The sequence below is a fragment of the Castor canadensis genome, chromosome 14, assembly GCF_047511655.1.
Source record: "Castor canadensis chromosome 14, mCasCan1.hap1v2, whole genome shotgun sequence".
Taxonomy (NCBI): Eukaryota; Metazoa; Chordata; class Mammalia; order Rodentia; family Castoridae; genus Castor; species Castor canadensis.
In genome coordinates this window covers 64441698-64459335 of record NC_133399.1, presented here as the reverse complement: position 1 = coordinate 64459335, position 17638 = coordinate 64441698, and the positions used below count along the sequence as shown (strand labels likewise).

Here is a 17638-nt window from a genome sequence, read left to right as displayed (position 1 = left end):
GCCTATTAAGTGCAAGGTCCTGAGTTCAAACGCTAGTACCACCAAAAAATTAGAAATACAAATTTTAAAATTACAGATTATCAAAAGAAACAAAAAGTAAAAGAACCTTCGTTCAGATTGAAGGGTGTGGTGTATCATGCTGTCAGATCTCCCTTCCCAGAATTCACATAATATGTTTGCTGAAAGTTCACAGTCTTCCTAGAAGCAGTACCCAGTGTCTATAACCCTCACTTACAACTTGAAGAAATTTACCCATTTTATGTGGAAAACTGAAAAGGAACAGATGTTTATTCCTAAACTAGAATTTTGAAGGCCAAAAATTAAAAGAAACATGTCTCTGCCAAAACCTGAACTAAATAAAAAATTTTAGCATATAAATTAAAGCTTACTTAAAACTAAATTTATCAAGGAAATACATTTGTTTTGCACTACTGGTTTCAATTACTCTGAGAGGCTTTTATTTTTATGGAACACTGAAGATTTTAAAAAGTTTCAAACAATTTATTGGACAATTGCTCTATTTAAAATGAGTTATGAATGTCTGGCTTAAATATATGAACAATTAGCACATGTTTGATGAGCTTATAGGGAGAGGCGAGAGCAAACCTTTATCCTATAGCTTGTGTCCATATTCCCAGGGTCCTGCAAGAAACTGGTCTGTAGACATAACTGGACAAAGTTGTGGGCTAAGAATGCATGTACTGCTCTCTTCTCTCCTTTTTACTTGTCCTGTTTTGTTGGGAAATGGAATTTTGAGACATCTTCATAGAATTATTTGTGTTCAAATATTTCAGTACTTTGAGCTTATTGCCACACAAAAGATTATTTCCACAAAAAAAAGATTATGTCCTTGATTTCAGTATCTCTCTGCTCTTTTCTGACTTGTACAAAGTTGTCTAATTAATTTTCCTAAAACCCCAATCCTCTGTCTTTAATCCTTTTACCTAAAACCTTCATTGACTCCTCTTGGACATGCCAGGATTCTAGGCCCTCAGTTTTTACCTTCCTTAAATCAATCTCTGACTTTTCCTAATTTTCCCTCCTCTGCGGCAATCTGTCCAGTGACTTCCTTCCTTCAACATGTCAGCTCCATACAAAGTCATTCCTTGGCTAAGAAGTTCCAGCTGGGTCATCAGACATGATTGTCACTGCATGTAGAGGAAGGCACAGTCATCCTGACTTTCCAAGGAATTCTGTGGTATGAGTACTTTGACTAAAATTTACCTAGTTTATCAGATTCTTTCTCTGTAACACTTCATGCTTCTGAAACCGAAAATTCTAAACACAATTTAACCCTTTCTAGGTAACTTCGGGTGATACGCATGATAAACTAAATTGTGAGACAGGGATTTCTACTACGTGGATAAGATGAAGACTATCTATCCCATATTGAATGGTTCTTTTTGTTGTTATTATTATTGTTTTTTGAGACAGGGTCATTCTATGTAGGCCACTGTGGCTTTGAACTCGAGATCTTCCTGCTTCCACCTTCCAGTTGCTGGGATTACAGATGTGTACTGCTACATCTGGTTCTTTTTTTGTTTATTTTTAAAATATACTCTGATTTTTAAATATTTTTTATGTTTGCTCTACTGTCATCAGTGTCTGTTGTTAGTGTCATACCTATGTCCAAACAGAAGTACTTTCCTTTGTAATGTAATTTTTCAGTGAGTTGTAGATTGGTAGAATTTATCCAGGATTTTTAACTTAAGTAAAAATCAACAGACTTTGAATAAGGCCTAAGGACTCTCTTATAAATAAAATGCATGTATTGGCTGGCACTTTTTTTGTATGCTTGAATGTCTTTATTATTTGCTTACTTAAATGTTATTAGATAACCTCAAAGTAAGATTTGGAGAAAAAAAGGAACATTTTTATCATTTGAATGGTAAGGGGGTGGGAAGCCAGGTGGTGAGGTGAGTTTTTTCACGTGATCCCTACTGAAATGCTGATTTACTGATCTTTAGCTATAGCCCTCATCAAATCTTGAATGTTCACTGTTGGCACTCATGACTTTTTGATTGGTTAGAAAAATTAATGCAATACTATTTCTCAAATAAAATTCTGGTTACTTCTCCCTGGTGAACCATGAGTAGATACATGTTTCTGGTAGTTTTAAGATAAAGCCTTAAGATATTTAAAAATAAAATTCTACAGAACATTCGTTACTGAAGAGAGCAGTTTTCAAGAAAATGAAAATATTGCTCTCCTTCACTCTTTTATCCTTCATCTCTTCCCTCCTCCCTCTCACCCTGTCTTGCCACTGTAGGACAAGAAATGTGATGAAGGCTGGAAAATAGTAATTTATGGAGAAAGACTGTGTTCCATGCTTTATGAAGGCAAATTGTAGAAAATTAATGTTGTGACAAGATGATTCTATTTTGATGAATAAAACCATTGAAAAGCTATCAAGCCCACTGTTTCTCCACTGAGAGAATTTTTTTCTCCTCTATTCTGTATTTGCATTCTTGGCTTTCTTCCCAATTAGTTTTAACTAAAGAGTGATAATTAGGAAAATAGAATTTTGACCTACCTTGTGAACAATGAAAATACTTACCACCCTCTTTCCACCTGTTATTAACACTCTGCTTTCAGAAAGAAAATCCCATACAATTGGACTGCCTACTTAATAAAAGAAGTAATCTAATGTAGAAATAAAAGCAATTTTAAAGCAGCTTTGTGAGCTCCAAAGAACAATGGTCACAAGAAGTTCCATTGCTTTTTTCATGTCTGATGACTGAGTTCAAGTACATTACAAGCTAAATTGGATTTATACAATCTTAACATCATCTCAAATTCCTTCAAACAAGAGCAGTAAATTAAAATGATATTTTCTCCTTAAGTTTACTGAGTGTTTTGCATAGTTAATGTGTCACATGGTTCAGAAATCGAAAAGAGTAAATGAGGGTATAGTAAAAAAATTTCCTTTTTATGACCCTGTCTTCCTAGCTCTCTTGACTCTGCCTCCTAACCCCATGAAAACCATTACTAGTTTCTGATGTGTCTTTTCAGAGTTTCTTTATGTTTACACAAGCTAAGATAAACGTAGATTCTTAGTCTTTCATTTTTTACAAAAATGTGGTACATTTTACAAATATTTTTCACTTAACACAATATACATTAAAGTATTTTTATATACATTTGCAAAGAAATTTCTTACTTTTTTTTTTTTTACAGCTCTGCACTATTTCCTTGCACAGATGTACTATAATATATAATAACAATCCCTTTATGGGCATTTGGTTAATTTCATTTTTTGTTATTATAATCAATACTGAACAGGATAGCATTACATATCCATAATTATGTACTTTAGGATAAATTTCCAACTCAGAAGTGCTGGGTTACCATATTTAAATATTTGAGCATTGATGAAGATTGTCAAATTGCCCTTTCTAGGGTGCTAATTTACGGCAATATGAAATTGACTTCAGTCCTACCAAGTACAGCAGGTTATCGGCCTTTGGGATATTACCAATGATAATTTGGTAACTGTAGGGGAGAAAGACTCAGGACAGTTCAGAGGAAGAAAAAGAAACAAGATGGAGTCAGAAACAAAATGGAGTCAGCTGGGTCAATGACACAGTCTTATATTAATTTTTTTGTTTTCATGTTTGTTTTGTGTTAAGTATGTACTACTTCTGATTTTTATAAGTGTTATATTTCTATTTTAGTGGTTACCTTTACAACTGTATTTTCATATTATAGAGTTAGAAGGTCTGCTTTTCTTTAATAAGTAAATTTTACAATCAGCTCAGTGATACTGTTGTTAGTAAATACCTTTGTTAAACATCTTCTTTTTTCTCTTTTTCCTCTTCACCATATAATAGCCAATAAAATATGTTTCCTGTTTACTTTGTGTGAAATATGTTTATATTCGTACTTCTCTTTTTGGTCTGCTTTAATGATTTTCAGACATTAAAGTAAGGCAATCAATCAATGAACTTTTTCAACTTTCTGGTTTCTTTTCTCCTCATTTCTATTAATTGTACCATTTCTATTTGTCAGAGCACATAGTATTCACTTTCTTTTTTAGTCACACCAGTCTTCAAATCTTTTTTCCCATCATTTGGTCAAAATCCATCTATTCAAGAAAGATTAACTTTTGTATGTAAAATCTATTTGTTGCTTTTATTCTTCCTCCCTCCCTTCCCCTTCCCTTCCTTGCTCTCTTTCTTCCTCTTTTTTTGTGCATTTAACGTGTTTCTTTATTACAGAGATTCCCCAGAGCCTTTAATATGCAAATGTACCTTGTGAATCTCCAACGGGGAGATATGGTGTGAATTTCCCACATTTGTTTGACTGCAGACATATTTTTCAAGCCATATTTAATGGAATGGTGTTTCATCAGGTAGCACAGAATACCATCAGGAACCATGAGAAAACTTGGTGTTGCCTTTGTTCTTAAGTGGTAACTTGACCTCTACTTTTCTGGAGGATCCTATAAACTTTGTTACATGTTATAGGATTAAACTCAACTATGTAGAAATCTGAATTTCTTCCTTATAAACTGGACTGCCTTAAGCACTCTTTGCTTACGATTTAAAGTCCAGTAACACTACTAGGCTGTCTCTGGCTTAGTTTTTACTGATCCACATGCCCCTTTCAATACATATAGTAAGTTTTGGGTTTTTTTTTCCAAGTGATTTAAAAAAATTGTATCTTCAAATTGTCTTTCTTTTTAGGTACTGAATATATTTAGGCCACTCTAGCAAAATTCTGTAAACTGGGTGGCTTATAACCATTGGACAGTTTTTGGGGGTTCGGGAAGTCCAAGATGAGAGTGGTAGCAGCTTCTGCCCTGTGAGGGAGGACCTGCTTCCTGCTTCATGCATAGCTGTCTTTTTGCTGTGTCCTTGTATGGTGAAAAGGGGAAGGATATTCTTTGGAGTCTCTTTTATAAGGTTACTAATCACCTCCCAAGGGCCCCACCTCCTAATACTATTTCACATTGGAGGTAACAGTTTAACACATGAACTTGTGTTAAACATTCAGTCTAAACACTCACTCCAAATGTGTGTTTGTCTTCTCTATTAGACATCTAATCTCTAATCCTTTTAAAGTCTTTTTTATTTTCATTTAATTTTGGTCTCCTTTTTTATTTCTTAGCTCTTATGTCTCTTATTCTCTTCCTGGTTCAAAAGTGATTTTTTTTTTTTTCTTCTTGGCGGTACTGGGTTAGAACTCAGGGCCTCACTCTTGCTAGGCAGACACTTTACCAATTGAGCCACTCTGCCAGCCTGTGATTTTTGTTTTTAATCATCATTTCTGTGTTTTTCCCCCTATTTCTTGATTCCAGTAGCTTATTTGAGCACTTCCTATTGACTTCCCATTTTTACTTCATGATCGTCCCTTTTAAAGGCAGACACTTCATTTATTGTATAAAATAAAGTATAAAATTATTGATCAGAATTTTAATCTGTTCTGTAATTTAAGAAATTCTTTATCTGATGGTGAGCTTTATTGCTCTTTCTTTACTTTTTTCCCTGTAGTAAACTTATATCAGTACTGTGCCATTTCACTTGGTAATACAGATGGTTTCTGACTTAATGATGGTTCAACTTATAATTCTATACAATGTGTGAAAGTACGGTGTGGTACATTCAATAGAATGCAAACTTTGAATCTGAACACAAGTCTTTTCTTAGGCTAGTGGTTTGTGGTATGATAGGAGTTAACTGGCACATAGTTCCTAGTCAGTTTCAAAAGCAAAAGGATAAATAGCTGTCACTGTACGGTGGACTTCACTGCTAAACTATGATGACAGTAGCTTAGGTGCATGAAATGTATTTTTAATATTTGCAACTTAAAATGGAATTAGCAAGATGCAATCCCATTGTAAACTAAGAAGTATCTGTACTCAGTATTGAATGAATTGGGTATTCTTGCCCTAGCTAAATTAGCAGAGGTGTTTGTGAGCTAGGAAGATTCAGGGAGCCTTCCAAACTATATGCCTTACCTGCTTTCTCATTAGTTCTACAGGGGCAGGGTGTTTGCTGCTAATTTGACTTTATCTATCATCTATCTATCTATCAATCTATCCATCAGCTATCTATCTATTGATCTATCCATCAGCTATCTATCTATCATCTATCATCTATCGATCTATCATCTATCTATATCTATCATCTATTATCTATCTATCATCTACTATCTATCTATCTATCATCTATCCATCTATCTACCATCTATCCGTCTATCATCTATCTATCTGTCTATCTATCTATCTATCATCTGTCTTCTACCTTTGTGTGTGTATGTCCCTACATTTTCATCTTCTTTCCTTTTTCTGCTCTTGACTGTGTCCAGCAGACTACATCAGCCAGCCTTACTACCATCTCTCTCATTTTTACACATGCTGAAGTAGGTAGTGCTATCTCCTACTTTTACTGTGACTTCTCCAGAATGGCATATTTTAGCTGGCCTTTTCTGAAAACTGTCATTGCTAGAATAGTTAACTTCAATTTTCGCTTTATTTTCTGTTCACATTCATTTTTTTTTTCTGGCTTTTGCTCGACCTCTGCTCCATTGACAGGACAGTTTTGTTATAGAAAATATGGTTTTGGCCCATAAGAGTATCACACACATTGAGAAAATGTTTTTGCCAAGATCAGTGGAACTCTGCCATTGAAGAACCAACTCACTATTGTTTGAGAAGATTTCTGTCCAGTCTCCCTTGCTTTGGTGACCTATACATATTTGTAAAGGTGTGCAGACTGAATTCTTCCCAAATTTACTGATTATAGAGTTTGTTTGAAGTTGTTTTCAAATCTCATTTTAGCTTGTTTCTTTTGTGTAGTATCTAGGAAGTAGAGAAGATTTTATCTTCTAATACCATACTCATGCCAGAAGATGAAAACTGACATTTTATTGTTGATTTTGTTCATTTTATTACTTTTGTATTGATGTCCATGTATGTAGTTCAGAATAAATTATTCATTGTTGGTTAAAAAATTAACCAGATTTTTAGATTGGTAGGATATAAAAGCATTTTCATGCATTTCCCCATTTTACCCTCTTGAATTCTATTGACTACAATCTATTTTCCATTTGCATTAATTTTCTGTATTCATGAACTGTTTTGTTACTTCCTGATCATAAAATACGTAAATTCAGATCTGTCAGACAAAGTGATCTTTTTGTGTCATCATTATGACTAAGCAAACATATCACGTGCCCCGGTTAGGAAGTTTAAAACTCTCATCTTCCTGAGATAAATGATCTTTGTCTACATATCTTTCTTTCTCTCTCTCTCTCTCCATCCTCTATCTGTCAACCTTATGTAGCACTATTCCCCAAGTTAAGGTAGCTATGAACTTTTTCTCACAAGTTGCTAACTCTCTAGTGGAAGCAAGTCATTGCCTGAGTTTTGCAAAGCCCGTATTTGCATGCTATGTGGTGGCCCTTGCAGATATGACAAACAGGTGAGGATATTACTCATTGTACTAGGAAAAGACCAGGTGTTAGCCCCCCCTCCCCGACAGGACCTGTTCCACCCTCCTGTTCTCTGATTTTGTAAAAGAAAAAAAAATGACAGTGAGAGAGGGAAGATGTGGGGAAAGCATGTAGGAGAGTGAGTATAGTGCAAATGCTGTGTACACAGGTATGTGAATGAGAAAATGAGACATGTTGAAACTGTCCCAAGAATGGGAAGTGGGGGGGATAAAAGAGAATGGGGGGGTGAATTCAACTATGATATATTTGATATATTGCAAGAACTTTTGTAAATGCCACAATGTACCTCCACCCAGTACAACAAAAGACCAAGTGTAACCTAAGTAGCCTTCTTTTTTCCTCTAAATACTTGCTGTATCCATTTGTTAAGGATCCTTGCAAATGTTAAAATTTTGTACATAAAAAATATCTTTTTGTTTTTTTGGTTTTTTTCTTTCCTTTTACAAGTGACATTTCACGTAGGACAGATGAAAACAGAGACAGTTCTTGATATTTTTATGTAAGGATGAAAATATAAGAATTAACTAAATAGTTAATATGAAGCCTAGGATTAGAATCACGATAAAGTCTTGAATTGTAAATATATGTTATATTTATTACATATGGTGAGATCACAGAGTAAAGGTCTTAAAATTAGTCATGCAAATAAGATGAGCCTTCGTGTACACAAAGGTGCATGAGCACAGATGTAGACCAGAGATTAACTAGTGCTAAAAAAATGAATCAATCTAATTTAGATAAATGATCCATTATTGGGTTAAGAGGAAGTCTAGCTGTTCAATTCGGAGTTCACCTGGTCACTTGGGTTATTGTCAAGTCCTTTGTGAAAGCACAGAGCAGCTTCGTACGTGTGTGTAATGATAAGCTTATATAAATCTCTGAAACAATTTCAATATAATTGAATCAAGGAAATAATTAAAGTGTGTAATAGCCTTCTATTTAAATTTGTTCTTAACAGTGCAATTTCTTATTTGTTAACTTTTGTGCTATGAATTTAATTATTTTTGTCAAGATTTAAAAAAATCATTATTGTAACCAGCTGGCACCATAATTGCTTTTTAGGATAGGTACTGTGTCTGGGGGGAAAACTTGTTACATCATTTGTAATGAAAGGTGAGAGACATTCACGATTGTAGCCCTGGCAACAGGTTAAGTTGTTCTGCATGAAAAAAATGGGGAATATTTCTCTTGAACTGCTATACATAAGGAAATGGAGGGTTCGGGTAATTTAAAACAGCAGTTATTGAGGTATAAGTGATATCTAAGAATATCTGCACACACTTAATGTGTACAGCTTGATGAGTTCATAGTGTGCGTCTACCGGGGATACACAGCCTCATGCAGTGTTCTTTGTCCTGTTGTCTTTTTGTGAGAAGAGCATTTAATAAACCATTTGTATGTGCACGGCACTGTTTTGTGAGCTCCAGGTACTGTATTGTTTCGAAGGTATCTAGATCGCCTATAATTGTCACTTAGTATCTGTTGAATGACAACTTCCTGCTCCTCCCTCTCTCCATCTCATGGCAATTGTTTAGAGAAATTTTCTTGTGTGTATTTATGGTATGCAGATTGGTGCTACAGCATGAAAATGGAGTGAAAAGACTTTGGAAGCAACATTCCATCAATTGTACATAGTTGCATTCCTTTCTCTTTTGTAGCACAGGCAGCTAAAAATCTACTCATTTAGCATGAAACCCAAACACAGTACGAATTTAGTTGCTGGATGGCCTCAGGCTGTGCATTAGGGTCCCTGACATGCTTACCCCGCCAATCTGCTACTTTGTATTCTCTCCCCTAAGATCCCCATTTCCTCTCCTCTCTGGAATCTGGTAATCACTGTTGGATTCCATCTTTGTTTATTTGTTTTTTTTTGAGATTCCACATATAGGTGAGAGCATGCAATATTTTTCTTTCTGTGTCTGGCTTATTTCAATTAGCAGAATGTTCTCTTAAGTTCATCCGTATTGTGACAAGTCACAATATCTTTTTTAGGGATAAATACTATTCCTTCATGTATATGTACACGTACATATACTCACTATGTTTTATTCATTCCTTAGTCAACACCACTTAGGTTGTTTTTATATGTTGGCTAATTGTGAATAATGCTGCAGTGAACATAGGAATGAGATAGCTTTACAAGGTGGTGATTTTATTTCCTTTGGGTTTATGCCCACAGGAGGAATTGTTGGGTCATATGGTTATTCTATTTTTAATGTTTTGACACTTCCTCACTGTTTTCCATAATGCCTGTGCTAACGTACATACATACCAAAGGTGTGCAGGAGTTCCGTTTTCTCATACCCCTGGCAGAAGTTTTTATCTTTTGGCTTCTGATGGTAGCCATCTTCTTGTGTGGGAGGTGGCATCTCCTGGTGGTTTCCACCTGTATTTCCCTCATAGTTCTTAGAAGTACGGGAAGCTTTAGCTGACATCTGAGTTTTATCATTTTATGTAAATGTAGTTTCAAAGTCATTGATATCATTTTAAGTAAATATGGTTTCAAAGTCATGTATATTTAGAATTTTAAATCAAATATATAGTTTTTATTTTATCAAATTAAAAAAATTTTATATGTTATGATAATAATGTATTATAATTTTTCTAAGAACTTTACAACCTTCTGAACATTCTCTCCCATCTGTTATGGTTTTCATATTTTTATTTTGCGTTTTAAGCATAGATGCTTAGTTGCTGATACTTTTCTGTGGCCAATAGATATTTTTCTTTACTAAAATTTTACTTGTTTTTGTTCTCACTATATGGCACATGTATTCCTGTAGGGTTCACTTTCCTTCTTGAAGAAGCATCTCCCCAATGGTGTTCATAAGGAGGGTCTGTGTGTATGTGTGTGTGTGTGTATGTGTGTGTGTGTGTGTGTGTGTGTGTGTGTGTGTGTGTGGTATACTCTAAGTCTTTGTAAATCTATTAATTTGCTAATTTTCCCCTAATTCTGAAACAATAATTTTAAGCAGATATAAAATTTAAAAGTAACATTAAATTAAAATATAGCCAAGTCCTTTATACCAATATAATGAAATAAGCAATTAAACCTTGTTTGTTCCTGTAAAAAACAAAACAAGTACAGAGTTTTAAGAAAAAAAATGTATCATTTTGTTTTCTCTGAGTTTCTTTATGACCTGGCATCAGTAGAATGGGTGAAATCAACGCAGCTACTTCAATCACATTTTCATAACCTAACAGAAGATTTCATGGTAGAGGTGGACTCGGTGCCAGGTCTGTATTTTCAGGATTCTCCCTAGGGGCATATAATGGTGTGAGGCAGCTGCTTTTGAGAGCCATCTGCCTAAACCCTTTAGGCGTTTTTTTCTGGGTGAGGGGGCAGTGCTGGGGTTTGAACTCAGGGCCTTGTGCTTGCAAGGCAAGTGCTCTGCTTCCTGAGCAACACCCCCAGCCCTTTGTGCTTCAGTTTGTTTTTCAGATAGGATCTCGCTTTTTGCCCAAGGCTTGTCTAGGACTACACTACTCTTATCTATGCTTCCCACATAGCTGGAATAACGGATGGTCACCACCACTTCCAGATTGTTGGTTGAGATGGAGGGTCTTGATAATGTTTTGCCTGGGCTGGTCTGATTTCCATGATGTGAGCAGCTGGGATTATAGGCGTGTACCATCATACCTGGCCCTCACTCTTAGGTTTTTGTTATCATTTAAAAAATTCTTTTTTATATTTTACTTATTTTTTAAAGTGCTTTTTTTCCTTTTTGTTTCTATTCTAGTTGTAGAATGCTAACAAAGTCATAGTCACACCTCACATATTAATGTGTACATTGCTGTCATTTCCCTTCCATCTTTCTCAGCTATAGCATTATTTTCCCTCAGCAGTGCAGCTTGATTTTATGTTGGCTATGTGTGAACAATATTTGCTTAATAGCAATTAACTTATTCCTGAGGATTGCAAATTTGGTTTGTCACATTCCCTCAGTAGCCTACAAATAAAAATTTCTTACCAGAGGAGGATATAAACAATAAGGGTTACACTGTAAAATTTTCCTCCACTTACAAACTCTTCATTTTATCAATGAGTCCATACCTTCATAAAATATATTACCCTTTATTAAAATAAATTTGGGGTTCTTGAGTTCTAGGTTTTTCTCTGTATACTTTTATGTATGTTTATAGGTTTGCTGAAATATTTAGGAGACTACTGTCTTGCTGCTATGAACATATTAAAAATGCATAACCTTTAGAGCAATGTCTTCAGCAGTGATCATCTTACTCGGACAGTGACACTGCCAGGTGAAGCTCATCCATCAAGACATCACTAATCCCATAGTTAAAACAAGGTGTACACGACTTACATATTCAGAAAACGTCAAAACTGGAACATGGAGTTCGGTCTTTTTATTTTGTGGATTGTAGAAAATAAAGTTTAGAACAGTGGGCATTCTTGCTCAAGATAAATCTAATAGTTTGTGGCTGAATTGGCAACATGAATCTCAGCTATCTTTTCCTTCTGCTTCTTTTTTTTCTTTCTGTTTTATAATTCTGAATTTCCTAAAGGAAATATGTAGAGAAGAATAAGTCTGATTGTGTTAAATAGGGACTAGGGAGGGAAGAGAGAGTTCATAGGAAGATGTATAGGAAGGGCACTGAAGGTCAATGTCTACTTTTTGGTGTCTATTTTGAGTTGTTCCTCCTCTAAAAATAGAAGTGGGGATATCCATCGAGAGTTTGGGGCATATGTATATGTACAGAAACCACCCCCCCCACCCATCAGTACTATTTGGAAAGAACCCATACCTTTTACTTATTCTCCTTTAAGAAGTGATCTATAATCTTTGAAAATTTAAGAGAGTTAATAACGCTTTTAGTGGGGTTTTTGTGTGTGTGATTTTAATGCCTCCCTCCAAAGTGCTTCAGCACAGCATGAAAAGTGTTATTTTTGTTGTTATTATTGATGTTGATAATATTTGGTTGAAATCTTTTGAGTTACCTGGGAATACCCTAAGTTGTTAAATAACCAGAGTTGGGAATTACCACCCTGGAAGCAGATTTCCATGGTTACTGTGCTTTGCTCTGTGATGAGTGCTTCTTCACACCCTGTGCATGGGGGTGTGTGGATTTAGACATTTTAATATTCCAATTTTTTTAACATGTTAGATCTTTTCTGTCAGTCAGAAAAATAAAAATGTCTCCAGAGTCTTAAAAACAAGATTATTGACATTATTTAATCCAGTGCATATTATACTATATAGAATCATTTTTGTTTTTGTGAGAAGTGAAATACTCAGAAACGCAAACTGGTTGTAGAAGGCAACTGCTAGTTCTATATTTCTTATCTGAAATCATGTTTGAATTTACTTTCTTTTATCATTTGTATTAAAAGAACAATATTTGGATTGCGAGTTAGAATTCTCTGTCCTCCGTCTTTCCTTGGTGCTTGCCTGAAATAATGAATGCAACTAGACTAAGTGGCTGTGTGTGGTATATGGGGCATGGCTTCATTGGACTCAGGTGTGCTTCTCAGATGACTCCTTTCATGTTCTCACAGTCACCCAGGGCAGTTAGAGACCTAAGCTCCTTTATGCTTTACTGCAGGAAATGTTCAGTCCCACAAATACTGCACAATCCCAAGTAAATCCAGAATGTTTGCAGCAAGATTTGTGCACTGTAACCCAACTCTCCTTTTTCTGTGATGAAGTCTGTACACAAGCGATTGATTGTTTTCATCTATTAATGTTCACAAATAATACCAGTGGAGAAACAAACCTAAGAAATAACCAACTGAAACCCTCTGTATATAGATAGAACTTTAAGAACAGACCTTTCCTGTCATCAGGCTTGATGGTGCATGCCTGCAACCCCAGCACTCAGGGGGCTGGTGAAGGAAGACTGATTTGCAGGCCAGCCTGGGCAATAATAGTGAGACCTTGTCCCCAAAACAAAGCAAAACAAACCAACAACTGCAACAAAACATCTTTCCTGTTGAGGCAATGTGCCTTCAGAATACTCTGGAATGAGTGTTCTACACTAAGAAAAAGAGTCAATTAGAAACAGAAAAAAGAAAACATGCTTAGTGAGAAAAAAATAGTTCTACGATGAGATTTTTCTTGTGTATGGGGAGTGTGTGTGTCGTAAGTAGTGAGAGCATTTGTTTTTATTGTAGGTTCTTATTATGTCCAGTGCTAAATTTAGAGAACTCTAAAGTTTTACAGTAAAAAAAAATTGTGTGTGTGTGTGTGTGTGTGATGTGGCTTTTTCAGTCTGTGATACTTGATGCTTTTGCTTAATGCATAATTATCCTGGGATGCTGACTATGTGTATGAATGGGATCTGATTAAAATATCTGTCACTCCAACTGATCACCCATTTTGATTCATTTCCCCTGATTGTCTGGTATGTAGCTATTTCTTTTCTTACTAGTCTGTGTTCCCTTGTAAAGGCTATACTTTGTCAAATATAGGTATATTTGATAAGATTAGATAAGATTATCTACTGTGACCTGTCCTTCCAGTAGTTTTAGACATATATTCTACTTTCAACATTATTGTTTGGCTATTAAGTTAGGTCTTCTCCTAATAGAGAAATAAAAATGTCTTCCATGTCTTAAAATGAGATGGTTTATATTCTGTAATCAAATGACCATTTGCTGAGAAGAATCTTTTTTTTTAAGTTTGAAAAAGAAATACTCAGAAAATTAAACTTGATATAGAAAGTAACATCTAGTTTTCTATTTCTTGTGTGAGTCTGTGTTTCTACTTATTTTTCTTCTGTGTTTTGGGGGTTCCATGCCCTCAAAGAAGTTCTCAACTTTCAGATGTGGAAAAGAAATAAGTTCTGAAGCCAGAGGTAATAGAGTCTATGTTGTTGTCAGTTCTCATATCTTAGAACTCCTCATGGAGATCTTTGAAAGTACAAAACTGTTGCAGTTACTTTTTAGAAAGATCCTGTTTAGAGTAAGCTCATTACTTTTTTCCTTTTTTAAAAGGGAGATTTCTTTTAAGTAAACATCAGTAAAGGATGTTATACCTGCTCCTGAGGCATAGCACTTGACTATAAGCCATACTCGTGTGATGTGTGTCACGATAAGAAGAAACGGAAGTTTATCTGTAGGGACTACCAGAAGATGTATGTATACATTTCCAGTCTCTTGTTGTATGATTTTTAAGTCAGTACAATTTATTTTTGCTGGTTAGGTACTGATTTTTGGATCAATTTAGTAGGAAAAAGAGGGTCTTAGTATAGGCGTGGCTTTTTCTCACATCCTATGAAAAACTGTAAGTTGTGGGGAATGAACATTGCATAGAAAGGCTGTCTAAATGTCTGTATTTCTGTGTAACTGTGATGGACAAAAGTACTTTAAAAAAATATGCGCATAATAAGAGACCAACATTTCCAGTGTTTCCCTTCTAGATGTTTCTTTCATACTCATCTCATATCTGCATTCCAGGAAGTACCAGATTGTATTTTAATGATTTAACTCAATAGATACCCTACTAGCTTTAGAATGTTCCCTATGTTTCTATTTTTCCCTGTGTGTAGGGAGAGTACCCAACACATAGCAGGCACATGGTGTAAACATTTGAGTGAAGATGTGTATAACTTGCAAACCTTTTAAAGAATAAAAAATAAGACATGCTATAAAGTGGTATTGGTTCTAATTCAAAAAATGAAAGGCAGACAGCAATCAAGGAAGGAAGGAGTGTGGGGAACTTCTGGAAGTTAGATGCTGGGATGACAGGTGGGGATGCTTCTTTCCCCATCACTCTTGTTCAGCCTGTGCTTGCTCAACACTTTGTAAATAAAATTATTCCTTTAACAAAGTATTGCATAGGAGCAAAGGAATGCTTTATAGCAGAGAGGCAATACCTGGGGCTGGTCTTTTTTGGGCAAATATGCTTATTTTGATGGATGAAACTGAGATGCAGAATTGATAGAGGGAAGCCAGGGGGTTTTCTCTGCTCCACCAAACCACATATGACTAGAAATTGCAACCAGACAGCAATCTGTGAAGCAAGCGATAGGAGCTCCACCGTCTGGTGCCTGCTGTGGATGTCTGGCACCCAGCAGCACCAGATTTGGTGCAAGTGGAGCTTCTGTTTAGGAAATTGTGCCAATTTTTTTTCTTCAAAAGTGGATTCTGGCTTTGTTTCTGCATTCTTGTATGGGATTAAAAAATCTCATAATTGCAAATTTGTTTATTATACCCAAGGCATCAGATCTAGGCTATTCTTTCTGGAGAATATGGTAATCCTGTGTTTGTACATTTGCTACTGCCTTTGGTAGAGTTAAGTCATGTTAATATTTTTCATTTTGTAACCTCTTAAATCTAAGATAGGCATAATTCCTAAATCTACCCTCTTCTTTAAATATGCATTTAGGTAGTCAAATCTTCATAGTTTCTAGAAAATATTTTTGTGACTTATCATCTCTGTCTCTTTTATTCTTGAACTGTTTTCTTCTCCCAGCATTTCATCTCTTATCAAATCATTCTGTTCCCTTGACCTTCCTCTGATAAATTTCACATCTTCCTTCCCAGGAAAAAAGATATGAAAACTGTATTACACCTTACTTCACCCCTTTTCATTTTCATTTGAACATTGAAGCTTCAGCACTGAATGTTTCTTCTTTCTTCTTTTTTTTGCTTTTGATACAATGTGTTAGGCTGTTTATTCAGGTTGGGTGTATGGCATATGTGAACCCTTGTCTCAAATCATCCCTCTTGGCATTTTCTGTATGTATTGTCTAATACACGGACTTCTCAGAATTCCTTTTCAAATTTTTTTTAAAAACCTCTCCTATTGGTGACCTTCTTTATATGTAATAGGTAAATGTCAAAATAGAATGTGATCCCATCTACCATATGTCTTCTTTTATGCCTCCACTCACAGTTAATAGTGCTACAACCCACACAGTTGTCAAACCATTAATCCAGGAGTTGATCTAGATTCTACTTACTCATCTGAAGAAGCACAAAATCTTTTCTCTCTTTTTTTTTCTCTTCTTGTCAGTAATAAAGGTTGAACTTGGGTTCCTGCAAGCACTCACCACTTGAGCCATGCCCCCAGTCCTTTTGCTTGTAGTTTGTTTTTCAGATAAGGCTTCTTACTAACTTTGCCTAGGTCCATGTCAGATCATAATATTTCTGTGTTGCTGGGATTACAGGCATGAACCACATGCCTATCCTTGAAGCCTCAAGCTACTAACTATTTCTTGTTGCTTCCTGATCTCTCTCACCAGGGCTTCTCCTACGTGAACTCATAGATTACTATCTGCGTTCTGCAATAGACTCCTAAATTGTCCACCTTCTTCAAGCTTCTGCCCTTCTGTCTTTCTAAACTTTTCCTGACATCTCTCTTAATGTCAAGCCTGATTAGTCATTTCCCTGCCTAAAATCCTCCACGGGTTTCTCAGAGCTTTCAGGTGGAAGTTCAAGTTCATTGGCATGACATATAAAACTCTTATGGCTGGTAGTCTCATTTGTGGCTACTTCACCAAAATCCTGCAACTAGTTTTAAGTAACTAACTAGTTTTAGTTCTTGTAGTTCTATTTACTACAGTAGGCCACTGTGATTTTTTTCCATGCGTATTTACTTTATTCACCCAAGATTTCTCTTTACCCAGGTACGGTTTGGATATGTGTCTCTCAAAAGCCCACATATAGGAAGGATTGGTTGCCAGCCTATTGGGAAATGGTGGAATATTTAGGAAATGGGGCCTTTTGGAAGGAAGTTAAGTCACTGGGGATGTACTTTGAAGGGAAGACTGGGACCCTGCCTTCCCTCTTTCTCTGCTTCCCAGCATCCATCAAGCAAACAGGCTTCCTCTAGCACACATTTCTACCAGGATGCACTCACTATGCCACCATAGGTTCAAAGAAATGGGGCCAAGCAGCCATGGACTGACGACACTTGGAAAACCAGGGACTAAGATAAGTCTTTCTTCTTAAATTGATCGTCTCATGTAATGGAAAGCTAACTAATACAAGCTCTTTCTCCTTCGTATAACTAGTTCCTTCCTGATTCTTCAACACTGTTACTCCCCAATGTCTAGTCTGGATGCCTCTCATCTGTATTTCTGTCCTACTGTACTAATATCATTAGGTCATTCCTCCTCTATAGAAGAAACAGAGTCCCCAGGGCTATCATAGTATTTACAAATGCTTAGTATGAATAAATGAGTAGATAAATTTAAGAAATTTTTTGTTGTGGTACTGGGA

At 35.7% G+C, this 17638-nt stretch overlaps 1 long non-coding RNA gene across 2 annotated transcripts in view; it reads left to right on the top strand.

Moving 5' to 3' along the window:
* Positions 1 to 17638, top strand: part of LOC141416876 (uncharacterized) — a 163750-nt gene that overhangs the window by 36165 nt on the left and 109947 nt on the right. The window contains exon 6 of one of the 2 annotated variants that reach the window (XR_012441452.1): positions 1063 to 3094. The exons of the other annotated variant lie outside the window; for it this stretch is intronic. This is a non-coding gene — a long non-coding RNA (uncharacterized lncRNA). Of the gene's footprint in view, positions 1 to 1062; positions 3095 to 17638 lie in introns of those variants that run through there. 2 annotated transcript variants of the gene reach the window in all.